The sequence below is a fragment of the Pinus tabuliformis genome, chromosome 5_1, assembly GCF_031772625.1.
Source record: "Pinus tabuliformis cultivar Carrire ecotype Pingquan chromosome 5_1, CPIR1, whole genome shotgun sequence".
In the NCBI taxonomy this organism is placed as follows: Eukaryota; Viridiplantae; Streptophyta; class Pinopsida; order Pinales; family Pinaceae; genus Pinus; species Pinus tabuliformis.
The window spans coordinates 960,569,161-960,594,408 of record NC_142305.1 but is presented as its reverse complement, the minus strand read 5'-3'; positions in this window follow the sequence as shown (position 1 = coordinate 960,594,408).

Here is a 25,248-nt window from a genome sequence, read left to right as displayed (position 1 = left end):
GTGAACATGGTGCATATTGGACCTAATAAGCTAAAGTAAATGGAAAAAGAAGTAATTGCCACCAGAAGAAATTGAAAATAGCTCGAAACAAGCAGAAGAGTTATCCATATCAACAAAGAATACACAAGGAATTCAAGTGGGGTAACATGTTTACCTTTGAATCAAACTAGGTAAAAATTCATTAAATATTGGATCTTGTGTTAAGTTAGCACCAAGATTATATGGGTCATTTCAAATTTTAGAAAGAGTGGTGTCAGTGGATTACAAACTAGCCTTTCCACCCACAGTAAAAGCACACAATGTTTTTCATATTTATTTGCTTAAAAAGTATGTACATGATGCTAATTATGTTGTTGCTTGGTCTATGATATAGGTGGAATCCTAGGGATAATTCCAGATAGAAACACTATATATTATAGATTAAAGGAAGATCACACTCTAGAATCGAGGAATCGAGCAAGTCAAGGTGCAGTGGAGGAACTTTATACATAGAGATATTTTTGGACCATATGAGGCTACTTGGGAAATGGCTTATCAGATGAGGATATCATAACCATTTTTTTTTACTACGTAATTAAATGTAAAAATATCTCTATGTATAAAGTTCACTATTAAATTTTGTGTTTGAAAATAGAACATTATTGAATGTGTGTTCAGGTATAGAAAAATGAGGAAAATATTCCTCTAAGGGGGTGGGATTTGTGACAATCATTTTTACCACCCTTCTTATAATTACACCTATGGATTTTAAATCATATAAATATTTTTGAAATGTAAACACAATGGCTAGGATGAGAAGAGGGGATACATATTCAAAGTTTGAGGAGGAGTTGCTTGGGAAGCGGTTGAACTCAAGATCGTTCATTTAATATGTCACCATTTTTTCTGACTAGGTTTAATGGCTTGCACGATAAGAAGGGTGGTGGAGTATGGGTTTCCTGAGTGGAGGGAAAACCCTGTACGACCTATATCCTTGTGGGTTGTGTTGGGTGGTCAACGAACAAGGGATAGGAAAGGAGTCTTGCAAGGAAAAAGAGCCAAGATAGACCCACACACAGATAGAGGAAATAACATTCATAAGACACGTAGAGGAGGTATGGTTGTGTTTGGAAGAAATACAAGCATGATAAGTGTGTTGAGTATGTGAGTATGTCAAGGATAAGCATATGATAGTTGTGAGAGAACTCACAGAAGAGAACACAAGGAGAAAATTTTGTGCAAAAGTGGGAGTACGCAAGTGGAGACATAGTGAAGTTTGGATCCCCACTAGTTTAGTGGGTGGAACCACTGTGTTCTCTGGATTCCTAGATAGCAGAGTGGTAAATTTATGGTTTTGGATCACAAGAGTTAAGAGACGACCAAAGAAGAGTGGGTGGAGACACAATGTAGTCTAGATCCCTGTTGGTTTAGTGGGTGGAACCATTGTGTGTTATGGATCCTTGCATAACAAAGGGAAATTTGTGTTCACATTTGGATGCTTACAATATTAGCAAGAACAAGTGATATGTATTGTAGATCCATATCAACATAGGTGAAGTTCTATGACTCCATGTAGCATTTATTATGTGGAACATTGTGTTCTATCGATTCTTGTAAACACATGGAGACATCGTGAAATATGGATTCTTGTGTGAACTAGTTGATTAGAATTAGTGTGAACTCCCTTGAGATCTTACTCCTCAGAATCTGAATTCAGATCGAAGGTAGTTAACTGTAAGAAATATTTCAGTGCAATTGGCCTATGGTTGGGTGGAGAGTTGAAGTCCCTAACTGAGTTGCTAGTCTATTGAGATTATCAAATAAGTATGTTCACCAATATATGTGTGTGTGTGTGTGTGTGTGTGTGTGTGTGTGTGTTTGTGTGTGGCACTATGAATGGTGAATTAAGTTGTTATGTGTTATAACAATGATTGTATCAAAATTGTTATGGAGGAATGTGTTATTCCCAATTGTTTATAATGAGATGGTCATGTGTATGTTCTCATGGTTTGAGGGACTTGTTGATCCATGTGATTGTTGATACTTTCTTGAGTGCAAGGTTAATTACATAGTATGTATAGTTACTTTTTGGGTTCAACCGAATGTCACTATGTATGATTTCTATTATTTGATATTTTATGAATATCATGGATATATGCCATTTGTGGACTGGTGAAAGGCTATGGTTGATGTTGTATGAAACACATTATATCAATCGATATGATGGTGGCTTCTTGAATCCATTATGTGATTAATGAGACATTGTTGGTGTATCTAAATTTATAGTTAAGTCTTAGTCATGTTCTAGTCGAGTTTTGTGCCTGTTGATAGGCATGTTGACAACCTCATTTCTCTTATTATGTGTTATGTATGTGACATAGCTCTAGTTGAGAAAGGTTGTTGAGATTTCTGTATGAGCATGAGATGTTTACATAAATATGTACATATGAATGATGTGCTCAATCATATTATTAAAATGTGTAAAAGCCAAGTGTATTATTTGGCAAGTAGTGTTGAATATAGGTTTCATACCTGTAGAAGAGGAAATTTAAGGTAATGTTATGCTTCGTTGAAGGGTTAGGTGGAGTCCTTGAAACCTTTTGGAATTCCCATTTAAACAAAAGGGAACCCACAACTCATCTAAATTCTTGTGTTAATGATGATTATCATTGATTAGTCTTAATGGAATATATTAATGTTAAACTATTGGATTAACGTTAATCTTGAATCGTGCCTCTTTTGCCAAGTGATGTGCATTCACTGTTATGGAAGCTTGGCGTTATTAACGACGAATGTAGGATGGGAAATATCGATGTTTTTTTATGGATATATTGATCCAGATTGGATCAATATAATTTTTTTTCATCCATCTCGATGCATTCATAGTGGAAAAATTGGAGGAATCAGCTCATGGGACCATCTTTAACAGTGGCACCTAGTTTGGCAAAACAAGGTCTGAAACCTTCTGAGAGCATTTTGAGGCATGGAAATACGTTTTTTATGCTAAAAATGTATTGATTTAGCTCAACATCATTTCATGTTGATTTACACACATATATATTTCCAACGGGGCAAGAAGCGCGCCAATCAAAGCCTGTATGCAAAAGTTATGCCACTCAGAAGTTGACCTTCCTATTTTCAAACCTATAATTTGGGAGGATGCCATGTCAGACCCCATTATTCATGGAAAACGGTATATCCACGTGTTTTTGATGTAAAATACTCTATAATATTATATATTGTAACTCTAGTTAAGAGTTGATGTAGTCAAAATTAACCACTAGTAGGCTATCGGGTTGTGTTATAACCTAGCCACTAGGAGAAAGAGGCATTATATTCTTTTGAGAGGATTTTGTTCCATAGTTGAGAAAAGATAGCTAAGAGGGATAGGAGGTAGAGAAAGGAGGGAGGATTTTTGCACTATAGCATCCCACAGGCCATAGACCTTACTTCTTTTTACGTGCAGCCATATTTCCAAACAAAGAAATAGAGTGTAGTGACCTCATCTTCCAATTAGGTTTTCTCCCAAAAGGGTTTCACAAAGCATATTTTTGTCTTATGTGTGTGTGTGAGCTTATTTTTTCATTCTCTATTTTTATGCATGATTTCCATTCACATGCATGCACTAATTACAATTAAATCTACAGATCTTAAAGTTTAATAAAACTGTAATAGTGTAGAATCTCATATTTTTAATATAATATTATCAGATTTGTTGTGATGAACTGTCTAGTGGAATATCCATGGCGATTTATGGATCATATATATAGGTCTTGAGGGATGGATATGTGCCTCCGCTTGACAGGAATATTTTATTTTTTTTACAAGGGCACCAGATGGGAATTTTCCAAGTAAGTTGATGTCAATGTTCACATCACTCTGCTAATGTTTGGAGTAGGACATCCTTAGGAATGTAGTGCGGTGGCACAATGGCACTATGCCGCGATGACATGGTGAGAGCCATGTTGGCTACGGGAGATGTGGTAGGGTCACATAAGCACTTAGTTTCCATGTGGTGGTGCTTTATGATGTGGCAAGATTCAAGGAGCTCAAACTTCAAATGGGCATAACTCTCAATCCAATAATTGGATTGAGGAAAAAATTATATCATCAGAAATATATGGCAAGCTAGTTGTGATGGTGTTATCCAAATTTAATTCCTATAACTTTAGAAAATAAGTAAAATTTTTAACCTCATTTCAATAATGATACTTTGGAGGTCGATTTAGTTAAAAATAACACCTCCCATTAGGCATGGGGAGTCCAAGGGGGTGAGAGAGAGCATTACAATATCCCTCACACAAATGATAAAGGAAAATTTAAATGAAATTGTGTATTTCATATTATTCATAAGATGTAGATATAAATACAGTCATCCTGACCCTTGGTTTCATATTCCAAGTGGTATCTTGGACTTCTCTGACTGTTGGAATTCCTCCACACCAACCGTAATAGATTAGGTGTTCAAAATCCCCCCCTTAATCCCAAGGGATGTATATGAGTCCAAGAAGAGAGTTGAAATAAAAAAGTACATGGAATCCAATGGTTAGATATGCTCTTTGAAATGGTGATTTAAGGAATACCAAAAACCAAATGAGGTAGAAGAACCTAAAGTTTCTACTAGTGGTGGTTTAAGGATGACCACAACCTATTCAACTATGATCGAATTAGTTCCTAAAACAATTCCAAATAAAGCTAGAAGTTCAATTCTTCTGTGAAAGTTGAAGTGCTCCCTAATGATGGTTTGAGGATGACCAAAAACTGATGTAGCAAAAACTAAAGTTTTCTACCAGTGGTGGTTTAAGGCAAGACACCAGCCAAAACATGCTCATGGATCATGATTCTTTCTCTGGATACAACTATGAATCTGGCTATGGATGACTCTGGCTCTAGAAATTAGCACCTAGCTCTGGTTCAAGCTATGGCTCAAGGTCGCTTGATATTTCTTTGAAGCCGATACTTGATCATTAATTTTTTCCCTTTAAAATACAAGGTGAGAAGATGAAGATATCTCCATTTCAAGATGTGTCAATATTTGAGAATGAACTCTAAGGTATCAAAAATATATATTTTTAGCGCTTGAAGACCATTGCCAAGAAGTGATCCATCCAAGGTGAATCTTTTCTCTTGCAAGAGTCTTGCTTTTGGAACATCTATTTGAATGATGAGTGTGTTTTCCACAATTATCACAAGGGTGAAGATCAAAATACTAATTTATCACATGGCCAACCTGATCACAATGTTTCATTTGACACTCTGACTTAATGGTTGTGTAAGAGGAGAAGGTGAAGTTGAGATGTATTGAATAACCCAACACTTTGAAACTAAATGGATTTGGAATAGTTTAGAATGTGAAAGGAACATCCTTGTCATATCCAATATTAGTTCTATTCTTGTTGCAGATAAGTTCTTCCCAAGGTTTGATGATGGGCTTGGGAATTGCAACCTAAACTTCATCTTCACTTGAATCTACTCCTAAATTGTCATCATTAATTTGAGCATGTGTTGGTTGCTTATGAGAGTCTTTCTCAACTGAAAAAGAGAGTTGTTATGAGAAAAAAACAATTGAGAATGTTGATTCTTCTATTGTAGCTCATCTTGCTATAGTTGTGACTCAAGTTGGAGAAATCCAATCTTCTCATGTGCATGTTGTAAAAATATTTTAATATCAACACGAGTAGCTTTACTAATTTTGACAATGTTGTCAGTAATAGATAGGATTGGAGTGCTCAATAACTCTAATAATCCATAAATTTTGGTCATTTTCTTAACAACTCAAGTAAATGACGATGTCAACTTCTATCGAAATTGCACTTGTTTACAACGTAATTTAGTAATTAAGCTTTAAAAAAAAGATAGATAGCTCCCAATATCATAGAAAAATCTTCTCTACTATATGCCAAGCTCACCTCAACTACTTTAGTAGCTCCAAACACTTTAGATAAAAAACAATGTCAAATGAAGGAGAAAGATTATGCTCATGGGCTACAAAATCCAAATTTCTCCGGGACAAAGGCTTATATAGTAACTCCTAGATTATGGAAAACAATATGCTTCTACTCTCTACAAAGCACGAAACACTAGTTTAAAAGAGCCCCCAACTTTAAACTAGCCATAAAATATAACCAAGTTTAGATACAACTCACTCAACAGACTCATTAAAAAATTATATCTTTCACTTTCTTTTCTTCTTTTCAAAACTTTCTACTTGAGAGATCTCCACGTTTTAACTTTATTCACTAATATGATTTTGTACATATAATTTGATTCTTCAAAGAACATAGGAAAACATATTCATGACACTTAGAATTGAGTGCATGTAGCATAGTTAATTCTCAGGTTTGAAATAGCATGAACATAATATAGTCCTAGAAATTCAAAATGACTTAGTTGATAAGAATGTTATAATATCTCCATAAAAATCTCAAGAAATGAGATTTTGTAGCCATCTAACACTAAACCTAGTAATCCTTAAATTTGTATGAATTTTTAATCCTATAGTCCATATTGGAACATCTGGAAATTGTACATGCTAAATTAGAGCATTAGTGCATATTTTTTTTGTACGATGACTGGGATTCTTTTGTTGATTTAATGGAGTGAAAACATTATATGCAATGTGTGCCCACTAGACTATCATTTTGTTGGCACTTGTTATAGACATATTTGGGCACTGCAACCCCAATCACATATGTCCATAAACCAAGGGCTTCTAAGTCCCTAAAAGTGTTGTTTCATACCCTAAAGGATCAAGGTTCAGCTGATTACATCATCTCCTAGAAGTTCTCCATGAAAACCCATTCAGAACTGGTCAAAGCAGGACCATACGGACTACCCAGTGCTAAGGGTGTGATGCATCTCACCTGCCACATGCAAAAAGTGCGATGCATACTGGAAATCCCTTCTGTAGGGTGTGATGAGCGAGATTAGACAAATGGCACAAGCATTTTGCTAGGTGGAAACCCTGAGAATCTTCTAGAAGCTACTCATTTGACACTTGCCTCCCTGAATTCACCCAAGGATGAGTAAGAGATCATGAAATACCCAAGTGGAACCAAGGACTATCAGAGAGACGACACTAATCAAAATCCCAAAAGCTAACTCACCCCCCTGCAAATATCTATATATGTATCCCTCATCCTAGAGATCAAGAGGTTGGAATTTGGTAATTTGCAAAGAAGTGTTGTTGGTTTCTCTTTGAAGACATTGTTGGGTGATCTTGCTTTGTATGAGGTGAAGAGGGCTTTCAAGCTAGGAGGATGGCGTTGGGTCAGACCAAGTGGTTGTAATCCTCTCTTCTACTACTTTTATCAATAAAGCTATTTGATTTTTCCTCCATATTCTTGTGTATCTCTGAATGTTGTGTTGATATATACATTTGTATGGTCAATATATATCTTATCCTATGTTGTTTACAGTGATAGATCTCTATGCTTTGATGGTATTATGTTGTTGTGATTCTACAGGTGTTCTTTGAAGCGGGACAAGTAAGGAAGCAGTGGCGAAATTTTGTCAAAGGGGAAAGGGAACAAGCAAGGAGCCAAGTGAAAGACTGAGGTTGGTACTCTCTGCTTCTTTCTCATCTACCTTTCATAAAGGAAAATACAAGTAACTTTAGTTTGTTTGTTTCTAGGATAGCTACCCGTCTTAGTGGGACTAGCAGTTCTGAATAGACACTAGTTTTCCCAGTAAAAAAATGGTGACTCCACTGGAGATCGAATACTTTTATTGCTTGTATCTATTTGTTTGATTCATAAACCACAGACGGAGCCTAAAGTTAAGCCATCTAGCCTTCGAACTGCATTTGTTATGCAAGTGAAAAGTAGATCAACGCTGCTTCAGTCAATCTCCAGGTTTGTTTATGAACTGAACAATTGACTTGCAAACATCTTAAGTACCCTAGAGGTAGCTCAAGTAACCTCATTAGATCATCCCCTATACTTTGTATTTACTGACTATCATTAGCTTGGCCTAAATCCCTGAACTAAGCTGCAAACTGTGACCAAAAACCAAGTTAAAGTCTTGTCCCTGGACCATCGCACCTTCTCTTCTTGGCAATCTGGATGCATCGCACCTCCCGTGTGCAGTAGGTGAGATGCATCCCTATTTCCCTGTGTTACAGGTGCGATGATCAGATAAGACTATTTCTGCCTCCAGATTTTGGTTTTTTCTTCACTGTCTTCAGCTTTATTCAGGAGTTTTGTTGTCTGTGATCAGTAGACCATTGTTGAAACCCCTTTCCTTTGCATCATCCAGCCTCCATTGTACAAAGATTTGTGAATGTTTTTTATGTATTTTTTGCCATTCACAGTTCTCATTTATAGAATGGTAGCTTAATCGGACTGTCGTCTTTTGATTTGAAAATGTCACAAGTGTCGTTTTCAGTCAAGGAAAAGAATCCTTCTCTTTTTGATAGTCGATTACACTATTACTCGTGTATTTGATCTGAATTAATAGTATTTCAAGTGTCGAAGGCAGTTTTCAATTCAAAATCGCAAAGTGTCGTCTTGTCTCCTTTTCATTTTTTGAAAAGAAAATCGTTATTACTATCGCTTTGAAAGAAGATATAATTCAAATTTGTACTTAGCATTCTTTTTATCATTCACACATTAAGAAAGCAGAAAACAAATACATGCATGTGCATTTGCATTTAGACTGCTTGTTGTTTTTTATTTAGGACAGTGCATCTAGTGTGTGCTCTTTGCTCTATGTTGAAAGGATTTCGTTTCTCTTTCCTTAGTAGCTAGGATTTTCATTGCAAAAAGAAGAGTAAACGACTGTTTATCATCTTAGATTGCATATTTAGGAGTTGTATATCTACATCACGCGGTGAACCTTAAAGGAAAACTTCTTAAGAAATATCAACTGTAAAATAAATTCAATGAACATAAAAACTCTTTGGAACCTAATGCACAACATCTAGAATTCTAGGCTAGAGACGTATTTCGGCGTCGTAAAGCCTGGTAACTGTCGCTTTTATCGTAGGTTGGGTGATTCCTCCTCTTTGAGACGACAAGTGCCAGTACGAACTTTTGCTCCCACGTACCGTTGAGTATATATTGGGAGACCACAATAGGCTATATCCTTTATCCTTAGGAAGCCATGTCTACCGCCCTATCGATCGCAATGCACTGAACACAGCATTCAAGAAGATTGACTATCGTACCGTAAAAAGTATTCTGCAGTTTTGCGATTGGTTTGGTAATCCCTCTGTCTAGATTTCTAGAGTAGTCTCTTTCATTCCTTTTCAGAATCCTTAAAGGAAAATGTCCATCTGAGCACTTGTCACTTTAGGCTCATTAAAAATCAAAGGCAACTAGAGTCATCTTTAGCTTTTTCTCAACTCTTAAAAATTGAAGAACAAGTTGTGTCAAAGCATCTAAAATTTATTTTAATCGAAATAACATCATTGTTCCCTCGTTGATCTTAGGTTGAGAAAATGGAGTCCACCAACCAAGGATTTCCCCTTGGGGGGAATCCTAGTCCTTTCTCCTCTTGGGGAGATGTTGGTGCACCTCATATGGCCACATTTTCCCTTCCAGGACTGACAATTGGCCTACCGGTATGGCTTTTCTCGACCTCTGTCATTCAAAGCACCATGATTCCTGAGAAATCAAATCAGCAACTGGATGATATGAGAGTTACCCCCCAAACTTCTACTTCATTTGTTTCTCCCTCTCCTTCTTCCTCTTCGCTTACTGAAGATAGTAAAACTAAAAACCAAGTAACTGAGAAGAAGAAGAAAGGGAAGAAGAAGAAGAAGAAGAAGGAGCCAACGGAAAAAAGGGGCAACCTGCATCATCTAGCGAAAATCCACACACTGCACCGTCCAAACCTAAATCGCCATGTGTCATTTGCAAAGGAGACCATTATCATCGAGATTGTCCTTGCATCCCACGGATCTTAAGGGACTGGTCTCCCTCCTTGCACAATCTAGTGTCGTCAACCTCTGACGATCATGTTGAGAGTACACCGTCAACCAGTGAAAACGAAGTCATCGGGCAAAAAGGAAAATCTGAATTTCCTTGTAGACTGTGTGAAGGCGATCATGCCCTCCACCGTTGTCCCTTCCTGGACGAATGTAAAAGAGTCTTGGATAACCATCCTGCATCACCGCAGCGACTCCCTCCTGGATACAAGAAACTCTTGCCAAGTCCATTACTATTTGAAAATCCGACTGACACACCTTTGTTGTTGATCGAAGCACCTATCATTGAAGATAAACCCTCTGAGTCCACATCGGACCAAGGTCAACAGGTTGAGATGGCAGTTGACCCCATCTTGTCTTTAGAGGATTTACCTTCAGATGATACAGTCACCAAAGAGAATGAGAACGACACCGTTCAAATTCTTTTTGTAAACATAGACTCCGATGAACATGGGGGAAATCTACCCGTACCTTTACCGTAGGAAGGAAGTTTGTCAGAGATGTATCCGGCTGTTTATTCGATCCCACCTCCAAGCAACCTAGTTTCCTCCTTCGATTGGAAACTACTAGGTATACCCCGTTTACCATATAATGTACCATTCCGAATCATAGTGCAAACTTACATAATGGTCATGGTTGGTACCATCATAGATGAAGGAACTTCTGTGAGTATCCTTTCCTCAACTGCTTGGAAAGCGATTGGTTCGCCATCGTTTTTGCCTGAGATGCAAAATCTAACAGGCTTCGACAAAGGAACCAGTCGACCGTTAGGGATCCTTCCAAATTTTCCTATAACTTTGAGAAGGAAAACTATTTATCTGAATGTAATGGTAGTCCAAGGACCTTTAGATTACAATATACTCCTTGGGCGTGACTACATTTATAGCATGGGAGCTATTGTTTCCTCACTCTTTTGAGTGATGTGTTTTCCGCATGAAGGAAGAGTGGTCCAGCTCGTAGACCAACTTTCATTCCCCAGTTCACACATAGCTAATAGTCAATTGCCATCCCTAACAGGTTTTTTGTGTAAGGAATGTCTCATTAATCTCCAGTCCGTCCACCTAATGAACGCGAGTGATTCGGTGGTTGTGACTGAAACCCAGGGGGCATGCACCCTGATCTGCTTCGGCAGGAAAACCTCAGGTATAGGGTAGGTTTCTGCGGGGGATATATGACTAGTCTAACACACCCATCCGTTTAGGAAAATGGGATTAGACTGAAATCAAATACCTCTGTCAGAAGGTATGCCTTTCCCGACAAAACAAATGTTTTGTCTGCAAATTGAAGGGTAACCTGGGAAACTCTACTTCGCTATACCTAGGGGCATGCAAACCTTTTTGCGCGAAAGTGAAAAGCGACCATTTATTTTCTTAGTTTGTAGGTTCTTAACCTTTTAAACTTGTAGGATTGGTCGTTCCTAGCTTACATAATAAAAGGAGTTGGAGCATAATTTTGAATGGTGCAAGATCCCTAAAAAATGAACCTATCGATGAGACATCCTTATTATACGACTGGCACGAGCAGTTTTACACGAAGTTCAAGCTCGTTAAAAATTAGACCTAGCAATGAGCATATGTTCCACCAGGGTTTAAGCTCATTAAAAAATGAACCCACCTCCGGTAAATAATGCATTATCATCAGCTTGCGAGCCTTGGTCGTGCTCTTGCTATCACCTCCACTCTGTTTTAGCCGATCATATGCCTCCATTTGATTGTTTACCCCTTTTGAGGAACAGCTCTGATGAGTGATTTTGTTAGCCATCTTCTTAACACTGCCATGATTGGAAAGTTCCAACCCTCACCTGCAACCAACTGCTACCCGAAATATTACTTGTTCCTCAAAAACGAGTCTCCTTTAAGCTCTTTTAATCTGACTCGTAAAATATGAAAAGATTGTCAAGCAATTGGCCTCTCCAGCTCGTTAAAGTGATTGGAAGTGCCATCCCTCCTCTAGATTTTAATCTTTTTGGACATGAGGGATTATTGCACAAAAAGATCGAGCGTTTGTCTTGTTCAGCTCGTTAAAACTATCGAAAATTCATCCCTTTTGCATTGTTTTATACTTTTTCAGACTTAAGGGATTATACTACGAAAAAGGAATATTGGAGTTTCCTTTCTGTCTCTTTTTAGACTCTCTAAAATTGAAAAGGACCGAGTTATCCTTGTCGTTAAACTCGTTAAAACAATAGTGACAAACTTGTCCATTCAGACAAGAGCGAGTTTCACTGTCGCTAGGCTCGTTAAAACATAGCGACGGGTTTGCCCGAAGGGAAAATTATAGAACAAGCATATGTTATCCTCCTCAAGCTTGACAAAAATAAAGAGGTACTGGTCAGAAATGACTGGGGAAAATTGGGAAGAAAACTTGAAGAAACTTTATTGGTAGCAGGTCGCTCTTGAACATGACACTTTCACTCCATCACCATGATTGAGTCGGGTTGGGTTATTCCGTTCACCGGTCATATCACCATTGGTCCACCGTACCATCCACTTTTGGGGTTAACGCTACCAATCCATTTTAGTGTCGCCAATATGTTCAAGAGAAGTCACTCAGAGAATTCACCTACCCACCTTGTGTCTCATAAGCTGCAATACCTTCACGCTTCATTCTTTCATGACCGCCACCCTGAACCTTGTATCATCGGATCATTTTCACCTCTACAAAATCATTTGCTCCATTCCGTGTCATAGATGTGGGATCCATCAATTCCCTCCTACGACGGGTCACTTCTTGTCGACATCAACTCATTATCCAAGAAGCCGACCTAGGAACAACCCTTTCAGTACTTTGAAGCTTGCATGCCTCAATGGCAAGTTTCTCACTTCCAGCGACAGGTTTACATTAATGGCCTTCGACCGAAAGATTTTGCGTGGTGTTCGACATCGACTCATGTATTCACACCACGTGAATTGTACTGCAATACCTTGAGGGTCATCATAATCATTGGTGATTCCTCTCGCACCTATTAACAACTTACATCATTGGCTGGTAATCACGCAATGTCCTTCCATGTTCGACATCAGAACATCTTTTTCACATGGATCGAATTGTACTTTCGGGCGAAGATTGAACGATTTTTGAAGACCTCGGATCTAGTTTCATCCATCTGGGCTGCGATATATTCAAGAAAATAAAGACATCAAATATAGATCATTGCTACACAAATAATCATCCAAACTAAGGGATGATGGCTCTACCAGAATCATCAATCTGCATACAGATGGTTGTTTATCCTATGTACATGAAAATGAATTTATCAAGTTGAGCATGGGAATGCCCGCCTTAACTAGATGATGAAAATATTATGAAGATAATGTATTGTATTGTATCTTATTATAGGTCACCTTCCAGTTTGAAAAACCTCGGATCCTCATTATAAAGCATTTCACCCGACATCAAAATATTTACGACCTCATGCTTTAGGGGGCAACTATTATAGACATATTTGGACACTGCAACCCCAATCACATATGTCCATAAACCAAGGGCTTATAAGTCCCTAAAAGTGTTGTTTCATACCTTAAAGGAGCAAGGTCAGTTGATTACATCATCTCCCAGAAGTTCTCCATGAAAAACCACTTAGAACTTGTCAAAGCAGGACCATACAGACTGCCCAGTGCTAAGGGTGTGATTCATCTCACCTGCCACATGCAAAAAGTGTGATGCATACTGGAAATACCTTCTGTAGGGTGCGATGAGCGAGAGAAGACAAATGGCACAAGCAGTTTGCTAGGTGGAAACCTTGAGAATCTTCTAGAAGCTTCTCATTTGACACTTGCTTCCCTGAATTCGCCCAAGGATGAGTAAGAGATCATGAAATCTCCAAGTGGAACCAAGAACTATCAGAGAGACGACACTAATCAAAATCCCAGAAGCTGACTCACCCCCTTGCAAATATCTATATATGGATCCCTCATCCCAGAGATCCAGAGGTTGGAATTTGGTAATTTGCAAAGACGTGTTGTTGGTTTCTCTTTGAAGACATTGTTGGGTGACCTTGCTTTGTATGAGGTGAAGAGGGCTTTCAAGCTGGGAGGATGGTGCTGGGTCAGACCAAGTGGTTGTAATCCTCTCTTCTACTACTTTTATCAATAAATCTATTTGAGTTTTCCTCCATATTCTTGTGTATCTCTGAATGTTGTGTTGATATATGCATTTGTATGGTCAATATATATCTGATCCTATATTGTTTACAGTGATAGATCTATATGCTTTGATTGTATTATGTTGTTGTGATTCTACAGGTGTTCTTTGAAGCGGGAGAAGTAAGGAAGCAGTGGCGAGATTCTGTCAAAGGGGAAAGGAAACAAGCAAGGAGCCAAGCGAAATACTAAGGTTGGTACTCTCTGCTTCTTTCTCATCTATCTCTCGTAAAGGAAAATACAAGTAACTTTAGTTTGTTTGTTTCTAAGATAGCTACCCGTCTTAGTGGGACTAGTAGTTCTGAATAGACACTGGTTTTCCCAGTAACAGCACTCCATTGAGGAAAATCCAACAACATCTCTTGGCGATAGCTTCATTCATTTCAATATTGAATCCCAACTAGTATTCTAGTGGTGGTGTACATCAGAGGTTCGTTAGACCAACATGCTAGGTACCCTCAACCGGATGCCTTACAAGATGTAATAGTTGACTTCTATCTTGAATTATGCCACAATCCGCAATGGAATTCACTTCGGGGGAGAAATACACTATGCCAAAGGGTTCTAAAATGAGAGCAGAGAGAGGAGGAACAAGTCATAGGGAGCACCAAACAAAGAGATGTATGTAATCGAGAGAGGAGTAGGGTTTCGACTTAGGAGGATTTTGAGATAGTGTATTGCTTCATCCACCAACTTGAAACCATGTAAGAACTAAGTTATGTGTTCCTACCAATTAGTGGTCATTAACATTCCCCACACTAATAATTTCCATTTGGTGCAATTTAGTGGGAGACCAAAGTTAACACCCTAGAATGTTTTTCCACATAGTGTTGGAGTGCAATATGCAACTCTCTTATTCGCATCCAATTCAAATCATCCATATTCAACCATTCAAACAAATAGATATGAAGAATTTTTGGATAACACAACCTCTAGAATATTTATCCATTGATCATAAATGATACATGCATTTTCACTTGCATCCAAACTACCTTGTTCACTTCAATTCAAAGTGACACTATATAATTCGACAACTTTTTGCATTCAACATGGCTCATGTAAGTCCTACCTATCATTTTGAATTGATGTTAGATAAAAGGAACTAATCATATTAAATTAATTGACATCACAAGTCCCACAAAATATACAGAAGCAAGGCTATAATCATCCACAATTATTTGCTATGTAGTAAACTATGTAGATATTGCATGTCATAAGGTTATATAATTATATTTTCAAAAATATAAGACAGATCTGGGCATGAGATGGTCTCATTCAACTATGTGGAAGTGGAAGAGAAAGACGTAGCTCCTACACCAATTTTTTTTATGACACCACCATAGTCAACAGTGGAGCAATTTCCCTTACCAATAGAACCAAAGGTGCATCCTGTGTATTCTTGGAGACACCTTGACCAATTGCAGGTTAGACCAACTCATGCTAATAACGGGTAAATATTTTGAGTCCAGCTTGGGAGAAGTTGGAATTTGATGGTAGATGGAGGTGCTATCTTATTTAGGCCAAGTGTTTCATGTTAGGATAAGAGCCAATGAATACCATTCATGTCGATCTTTTAAATAGTTAGAATGAGTGTTTTAGGAAAAGTGTTTCAGCATTGTATGCAACAAGGGTTTTGGAGGTTGCCAAGACAGGGTTTGTAACACTAACAAAGAAATAGGTACAAACAATTTGACCAAAGGCTTAGTGAGGAAGCAGTTGACAAAGGAACAAGGCTTCACAATTATACAGAAATGCCAAAAATATTTGGGACAAAAAATAAAATGTTCACTAAGCACCTGAGAATCGATGCAGCTGGCTCATTTTCAATAGATCATTAGCGTAGATAGGTCATAAAACTACTACTTAGGGAAGGCCAAAAACTGTGGCTCAAACTTAAGCAATGCAGGAACACGCCCACTCTGATACCATGTTAAAATCACACAAATTATAGAGGTAAATTTAGATAATCTCATGTGTTTCATATTATTCACAAGATGTACATATAAATATATTTGTCTTGACCATTGGCTTCATATTCCAAGAGGTATCTTGTAATTCTAAAACTCATGGAGTTCCTCCACACCAACCCTAACGGATTAGGTGCCCAACAATATTATAAGATCCTCTATTTCTATCTCTCACATGATCACTTATTGCATAATTTCTACAATCTATTACCTTATAACCAAAACTATTGCAAGAAAAATAATAGCAAAGGAAGATATTTTTTTATCGGGTTGTGAAATTCCCTCTTGGCAGAACAACTCTTCTAAGCTCATTTTTTTGTTCTTGTGAGAATAACCAAGTTTCTACTAGTCTTCATTTCCTTTTCTATTCTTGCTTTCATCAATGATGGATTCTTTGAGAATATTAACATAGTTTTTGGGATTTTCTTCATTTTCCCTTTTTTATGGATGTGTGACCTTAATGCTTGCATCTCACTCAGGGGTATTTTGTTTTTCATCATATCCAAGACATATATTGATGAATGGTGACCTTTAAAAATTGATAACATTATCCAATATTTCAGAACTCTTTCCAAACTCCAAGATTTTGTTCAACATATCAGTTGTTTTCTCTAGTTCCTTTCTTAAAGAAACAATTTCATCTTTTAGCTTCTCACAATTTTCTTCCTTTTCTTTAAGTTGTCTTCTCTCCAATTCTTTTATCCTTGTTTCCTCTTCTATTTTGATTCTTAAGTATGATAAATATTTCTTTTATTTAATCAATATCGTGATCCTTCTCTTCATATTTCTATAATTGGTCCTTCTGCTTCTTATTCTTTCCCATGAGCTTGTCTATTTTTTCTAATGTACTAATGAGTTTTGCTCCAAGATTCACTTCCCTGTCACAATCTTCTTCTTCTGAATATGAATTTTCTTTTTAGTTTTCTTCATTTTATTTACCGTTAGACATTTTATTCATGGCTACGAAGAGGAATTCTTATTTGCAATATCAAAAACATATCCATTACTTTCTTCAAATGAGTTATTTTCCTCTCTAGAGTAAAAACTCTTATTCTTAGTATATTTTCTTCTTTTGTGTCTATGAGGTTTTCTTTTATTGTTATGTTCTTCTTCATCATCATTATCTTCCCTTTTTTGATATGGACATTTCGTATCAAAATGTCCTACTCTACCACTATTGAAACATTTGAAGGGTATCTTACCTTTATATTTTCCAAATTCTCTTTTTAGATTTCTCACAAATTGTGCTTCTTTTGTATCTAATTCATGGCTAGAACAATCACAAAATTTTTGTCCTTTTCCTTCTTTGATGCTTTTAAATATCATTCCTTTTGAGTTTGATTTTATTTTTCTATCCTCATTCCATATGCAGTACGAATCCCATGCAGCTAATTTATCATTAGTTTCTCTAGATCCTTCACTACTTCATTGGTGGAGACCTTGGCATCAAATATTAAGGGAAGTGACATTAACACCTTTCATACAATCATTGATTCTTAAAAATGCTCACCAAGTTCTCTGATATGTTGAAAAATTCATCCACATAGAGAAAATTGGTTGCAACATTTTCTTTGTCTTTCATTTTCAAACTCTCGAATTATGTTTTATGATTTTTGAGCTTTTACTTCTTCACCTTGTCATTATGTTCACAGATGTTTTCAATTTTGTCCCAATTTTATTTTTTCATTTCATAATGCATCACCTTGACAAATTTATATTTTTCTATACCACACAAGATAGCATTCATGGCCTTTGCAGTATGTTCACTAGCCCTTTTGGTATTATTGGAGTAGTTTTTGCGGATGTATAGGAAATCATGACTAATTGCCAAATATCAAGCGCTATATCTATTAGAGAAGTCCAAATCCCTATACTCTATGATGCATAGTTTTTTCCATCAAATAATGGGGCTCTCTTTGGGGATAAATATTCTAGATTGGTCGTGTGTTCTCTTAAAATCTACCTTCTTGTAATACCCCAATTTCTCACCCTCATGTATGCAATATAAACACTTTTATAAATTAAAAGGTTGAGAGAGGGACACAAATTACATTGCTTGAGGTAGGAGATTGCTTTAGGCAAATTTTTATTTAAATATTAGTACTTTACTGGTTAATTGTTTTTAAGATGGGGGTGACTATGCCACAAATAAACTGAAAGAGAAAGAATTGGGGAAGTTGTCCTATGAATCCCTTAACCAGTGAAACCGTACAAAAGCAGAAGGTAACAAGGGTTATGTTTTCCACGAGGTCTGACTATCATGCAATCATGGAAGGTAGTGGGTAGTTAGTCATTGGAAAAAGGAGGAACCAAAAGATTATTGGGGTGAAAAGAGATATGTGCTCGGAAAAAAAATGGATTGAGGGGAGAGTGAAGTTTCATAAGCAGAGGAAGAAAACTCTGAGGAATACAAAAAGTTGCAAGCATGGTAGAGGCAGATAGTGGCACCTAGAGGTGTTAGCAGCAGTAGAGAGAGAGAGAGAGAGAGAGGAACATCTCGAGTTGCATTGTTGAGCTCTAAGGAGAGCGTTAATCTAGTTGAATTCCCTATTGAAATTGGAAGAGCATAAGTATCACAAAGAGGGTTGTCACTTACCTTGGGAATGAAGGTAGGGTGCCATGTTCAACGATATATTTGTTGAAGTCTTCCCTCTGAAAGTACTCCACCTCAATCCTTGGAATTGGGCTCAGGGTTGACAACTACAAGTAATAGATATTGTAGATCGTCTACAGTTGGGTGGAGAGTTAAATTCCCACTCTCAGTTGGAGTTTTTGTACTAAACAAGATAATTTTTTCTTCTAATCTTTACTTTTGATCAAATATGTTTACATTTCTCGTTTGAAGTGGCGTTATTGTGCATGAGACATGATTGTGTGATTAATATCTATAATATTGACTAATATATTATGCTACTGATTGAAAGGCGTTGGGTTAGCATGTGAAATTATTGGTTATGTCACAGTAGTAGTTACCATGAAAAACCCTTCCTCATTATAGTATGATGAATATGTGACCACAATATTTATTTATCATTGTTTATGCTTTCAATGTGGTAATACTGAGGATTTCCTCCTCTCTTATTCTTGTTGACCTGTTAAATTAGATGAGATATATTTCATGGCTTAAATAATGCATAGCCTTGTTATGGGTTTTATATCCCTTGAGAATAAGAGCTCAATCTCGAGTGAGCCTTGTATTTCAGTGTTACAGATGGCACTTCTCATGAGTTTGAATGGCTTGATTTTATACCCCTACACTTCCTACAAGTTGTATCTTTGTTATTAATATACATTGAAGTTAAATCATTGAAGGTTGGGAGCTATATTATTTCTATCATCATGTAGCTAAGAAGATGTGATAAACCCTAGCTTGAAAGGTTGGTTACAACCATGGACTCAACTTGATTGGTACCTTACTAGTGCTTATTTATATTCAGGTCCACGTGAATAGCCAAGTTGTCAGTACAAGAGCCAGTACATACTGGTAAATATATCGGCCAATACAAGATCCAGGGGGTTGGAGCTCCCTTCCAGTAGTAGCTATAAAACGAGTGAAGGTTGGAGCCTTCTGTAGGTCGGCGCCTACATACTAGTAAACGGATCGGCTAGTAAAAGAGCTAGGGGGTTGTAGCTCCCTTCCAGTAGAAGTTGGAGAATGAGAGAAGGTTGTAGCCTTCTGTAGGTGGGTGCCTACGTACTAGTATGAGTCTGCCCCAGTACAAGATTGTAAACAGGTTTTTTTTATATTAAAAGAAGATAGCAGCAAGTGGTTTTTGTCCCACATTGGGTTTCCACCTTAAATATGGTGTTCATGTGTGTTTCTTATGTGTGATGGTTTGTTTTGTTATTAATGCACATGGTTACTATTTATGTGGTTAATGAAGTACTCATGCACTGATTAAAGATCAACATATGATGAATTAACTGAATCATAAGTTTGTTGGATATACGTTGGTTGCCTTAAATATAGTTGCGTGTACATGCAAGTCACCTTCAATGAAGTAGCGTATATAAATTTTACTATGGAAATGAAAAAGTTATAGATTTGATAATATTGATTCAAACCCCCCTAAGTATTATTTCCAACAATTGGTATCAGAGCAAGTCCTTTGGCAGAAGCTTGATCGCTTGAAGGAGATCCATAGAAACAATGGGAAAGAAGCTAAAGAAGAAAGCACCTCAAAAGAAGAAGGCATCTCAAAGGAACTGTGACAGTGGGAGAGATGATTGGGGATTATGTGGAAGCAACTCTTAAAATTTAGAATCACCTCAGAATGAAGATGAACAAGAAAAAGAATTATTAGGTATGAATTTGTTTTCCTCTGGTGATACATTTCTCTATTCATTTGAAGATAATGAAAGTGACAGCGAAACAACTAAATTTTCTCTTATGGGTGAAAGAGAAAGAAATCAAATAGAGGGAGAATTTAAAAGGCTCACAAACATAATTAGAGATGAGAAAAATCTAATTGATAAAAGGGAATGTGCCTACAAAGAAGAAGTTAACAGGTTAAAAGCCCAGTTGGAGGAAGGAAACAAAATAAAGAAGCAGTTCAAAGAAAAGGAAGATCAAAGTCAAAGGCTGCAGGATAAAGTGACATCACTGAGAAATGAAGTGAATGAAAAGAACACAACAACCAAGGAACTTATAGAAAGAACTAGTTACTGTGAAGATCTTGAAGCTATGGTCGTTTCTCTAAAAGAAGATCTAAAAAATTCAAATAAGCAGAATGAAGAACTACTCCAAGGATTTAAAGAACAAGAAAATGAAGTTCTCGAATTAAGGCAACAATTGGAAAAAGGAAGAAAAGCTAAAGAAATCATGAAGAAGCAGTATCTTGAAAAGGAAGAGCAATATCAAGTTGAGGTAAATATCCTAAAAGGTAAATTAGAAGAAAAGGTTAAACTTTTACGACTTTGAGATAGTACTAAGATTTTCGATGATATTATTAGTATTCAAAAGTCTCCTGCCATCAAATTTTGTCTTGGTTTTCATGAAACTGTCAAAGGTGAATCTAGCTCACAAACTGAAGCAAAGAAATCTAGTGAAAAATCTAAAATTCTCAACAAAGAGACAAGAGGTCAACCCCATCAACAACCAAGGAAAGAAAGTCTTCAAATAAAATCATTTACTCCTAACTATGGAAGTGATAATCAGTTCTTTCCTCTAATGAACAATGTTGAATGTTTTATATGTCATAATTTTGGACATGTTGCAGCCAAATGCAGAAGTAGAATGATTCAAGCTAATAACCGTCACAAGGAAAGATCATCAACTTCTAGTTACTTTAAGGGATATTGTTTTTCCTAAAATATGTTTGGTCACAAAGCCATTAACTGTTGTAGATGGAATATGAAACATATAATATGTTAAGATTGTAACAAGTTTGGGCATATAGCAAAAGAATGCAGAAAAAAATCCGGCTAGCATACCAAAAGGAGCAAACATCATCACACTTCAAGGTATGGAAGAAGAAGGAAGTACAACCAGAAATATGTGGCATAGCTAAGTATACAGACAAAACAGACTCAAGAGAGACTGAGAGTATGAAATTTCAGTGTTCTAATTCTCATATGCAGTTATCATGAAGACAAGTGCGTATATACGTGAGTTAGAAGCTGCACAATTGCGTATATGTTGGTTTGATGAAGAAGCAGTGCGACAGACTTAGAAAAATGATTTGATATGATTTAGACAATTATCAATTATCTTTTTTTTTTTGATGATTGATGATTATAATATGTGGATGTTATTTAGAAGTTATATTGATCCTCATAAGTTGTTGATGACTTGATGTATATCTGATTCATGATGATGCCTTGATATTTCTTACTGATATATGCAATGATCAGATCTGAGAGTGAACAGGTGGCACAGGTTCAGGGAGAGAATATGTTATGCTTCTAATAATGCATTGTTGGCATTATGTTTAGAAGTCTTTGGTACCTAATGATTCTTATCAATGGTGATGATGCTTTTGTGGCTAAAGTGTTTTGTTACAGTTATGAGTTGCCCATGATGAAATCTCAGATGATACTTGTATTTCTTGGGGTTACATAGTTGTTATTCAGATCATATTTATGGATGATTGTGGATGACTTTTTGATGATGCATACAGTACATATATGTTGCTTACATGGTGATCTTCATAAGGACAAGGAGAAGTACAAAGATTGAGTACACAACTTCATTATTTGATGATGAGCCACTCATTTCTTTTATGTTGGTGTCAGCATGCCTTCAAAAATGCATGAAGTTGATATGGTGAAGTTATGGTGCAAGATTCCTATAGTTCTTGGCTCTCACATGGTTGAGGATTGTTGTTGTTGATGGTATCAAGAAAGCTTGACAAAATACCATGATCTCGTGGTTTGCTAGATACATAGTTGATGGATACACATTATGTTGGATACATGGTTGCATATTGACAAATATCATTGGTTGGCCAAGAGAACAATGTTATTGCATGTCTCATGAAAACATAGCTATTTGAAGACATGGATATTCAAAGACATGGCTTACTAAGTCACATAATGATGATGACTTATTACTTTATGATGATAGGTTTGATACTCACATATGTTGATTATCATGGTTAATTCTTATCAGATGTGGGATGTTCCCTAGTGATGATACATGGTTAATATATTGAGGGTTCTTGTGGAAAGATCATGCAGATCTTAATTATGATGTTATGATCATAGATGATGACTATGGTGTTTTCACATACATATGATGTGAATGATTTTGTGTTATTGTTTGGACATGGAAGGCTATGATAAGGCTCTTTCTTCTAATGAAACAGAGCAAGTTGATCTTGATGAGACCAAGAGGATGAGTTGATATCTACATACAACATACTTTGTCATAGGTTGATGATATTTACATTGTCATATCTTGAGAACTGATAATGGACATATACAGGTTGTTGGTCTGGATGTTGCTGACAGATGCTTATGGTGCAGATCATATATGTTGTATGATAGTTTTTTATGACTATCATGGTCTTTTTAGGTCTTTGGTATTTGTTAAAAAAGTCATGTATATCATTTTATGTAAAGGTCATATAAAGGCCCATGATGCAATAATATGTCTCTATTTGTCATAGTCTTTTAATGAGTCCTTTTGGTCATATAATGTAATTTATACCCCCACTATGCATGGGAAGGATGATGTAATAATTGCTATATTTCAGTCATGTATAAACATTTGGTATATCCCCACTTGGTTGGGTAGATGAGTTAAATTTGGTATATCTATTGGCTTATTGGGGCCTAACCCAAGTTCAGAAGAGTTATTAGCTAAACAAAGCCCGCACTATAGGCCCTTTCAGCAACATTCCGCGGAGCGCCGACTGAAGTCTCACCTGACGTAGTAGGGAAGGGTGCTGGAACTAGGTTTCCACACCCTTGGGATGTCTTGATGTGTTCTGGAGGGGTCGAAAACTGATCTGCACCTGTTAGCACTCCAGGAAACTCTCCTAGGTTGCAGCTTGGAGATGCCTAGTAACATATAATATTCAGTATTGTTCTCTAAACTACTGGAATGGATGATGGTTTGGATCAAGTCAGATAACAATTTCAGCTCTATTCTCACTCAAGACATGCATGAACACCCTCAGTAACACAAGGCTTTAGACCACTAATGCTCACTAATTTGTAGATTTAATAGATAGATGGAGAATACTGACTGATTGCATATATAAACATAAATGAATGACTAGCTACAGGTAGCAAAAGAGAATACTGACTGTACTGGCAGATGCATAAATGACCACATATGAATGGTTAGCTACAAGCAACAACAAAAATCTTTGCAAATCTAAGTTATCAAAGAATAGATAAGATAACAGTTATTTGCCCTTAGACACAAAGGAAACATGAACAAATTGTTCAAGTGCAAGCATAGAACAGTAAAGAGAATGGATGTTGAACATATGATGGCAAAAGAAGCTTGTATTGCTAGAATAAATATGAAGAGCTTGAAGGAACAAAGTAGCAACAGTCTCCAGAAGTTGAACCCTTGTTACATCTAGTTTTCAGATATTTATAGCCTTTATAATGATATTCAGCCTTCTGAGGCTTGAGAGGTCTTAATCCATCCTCCCTATCTCCTTAATAACTTTGATGCCCTCTAGGCAAGCATGGCTTCATAGGTTTCTTCTTCTGACAGAAGAGTAACCGCTCTCTGATATTTTGGGTGCATTGGCAGGGAGCTCTCTCTTGACAGAGATGCCCACAATCTCTTCTATTGTTTACGGATGTGTCACATTGTGCTGCTCCATGATGTATTTAATTCAGTTTGTGTTGTCTTGTAGATGCCCATGATATTTCTGTTGCGGGCTAGTTGGGCATGCTGTGTTGCACTGCAGATGCCTCTCGGCCTCATTTTTCTCTTCAAAATGTTTAATAATAAGTGTTTTCTATTTTACACATAAAACATTGTAATTCTGTAAACTCTCACCAACGTTTGTTCCTTTCGGACTTTAAAATTCCTCAAAAATGGTTTATTTACCCATCGAGTCTGCCCTTAGGGTTATCACAAGTCGCATTCGGCCATGTTCCTATGTTTTCTGTTAAACCATAAAAATAAACGAAATACATTGAAAATGGCCCTCTTGCAGATCTCAAATTTCATATATTCCACTTCCTGGACCCTTTCGAGCCCAGGCTTCATTGCTATCGCCAATCCAAGCCTCCCTTTTTATTTCATTAAATAATGAAAATACATTAAAACTTACTTAGGCACGGACTTCAAAATTAATGAACTCCCAACTATAATGTCGTCGATTCCGGGTTATCAAGTCACCCATATGTATGTGCATAGGCCCCTCCCCTTGGTTGGTACCGATAGTGATATTGCGATGTGATCTGATCGCAATCGCGTGTTGCTCGCTCCCCGATCCTTTATATAACAAAACATATGCTTCCCGCCGATGCGACCCGCCGATCCGATCATCGACGATCGCTAATCGGCGATGGCATGCGCGCAACTCCAAACTGTCCTCTTTGTTCAATTGATTGCAATTAGCCGCTTAGATCTAGGTCGTTGATCGGCCAGATCTAACAGTAGCTATGCGTTACCCTGTTTAAGCTTATAATACTTTGTTTCTTTACTGTTTTGGAGTTTTTAAGCCTCCCGATAATGTATTGCCGCCCTTCCAAGGGCTCTCCTCTTGTGCCAATTTCGACACATGGATGATTTTTTAGAAAATGTTGAAGATTTCAAGGG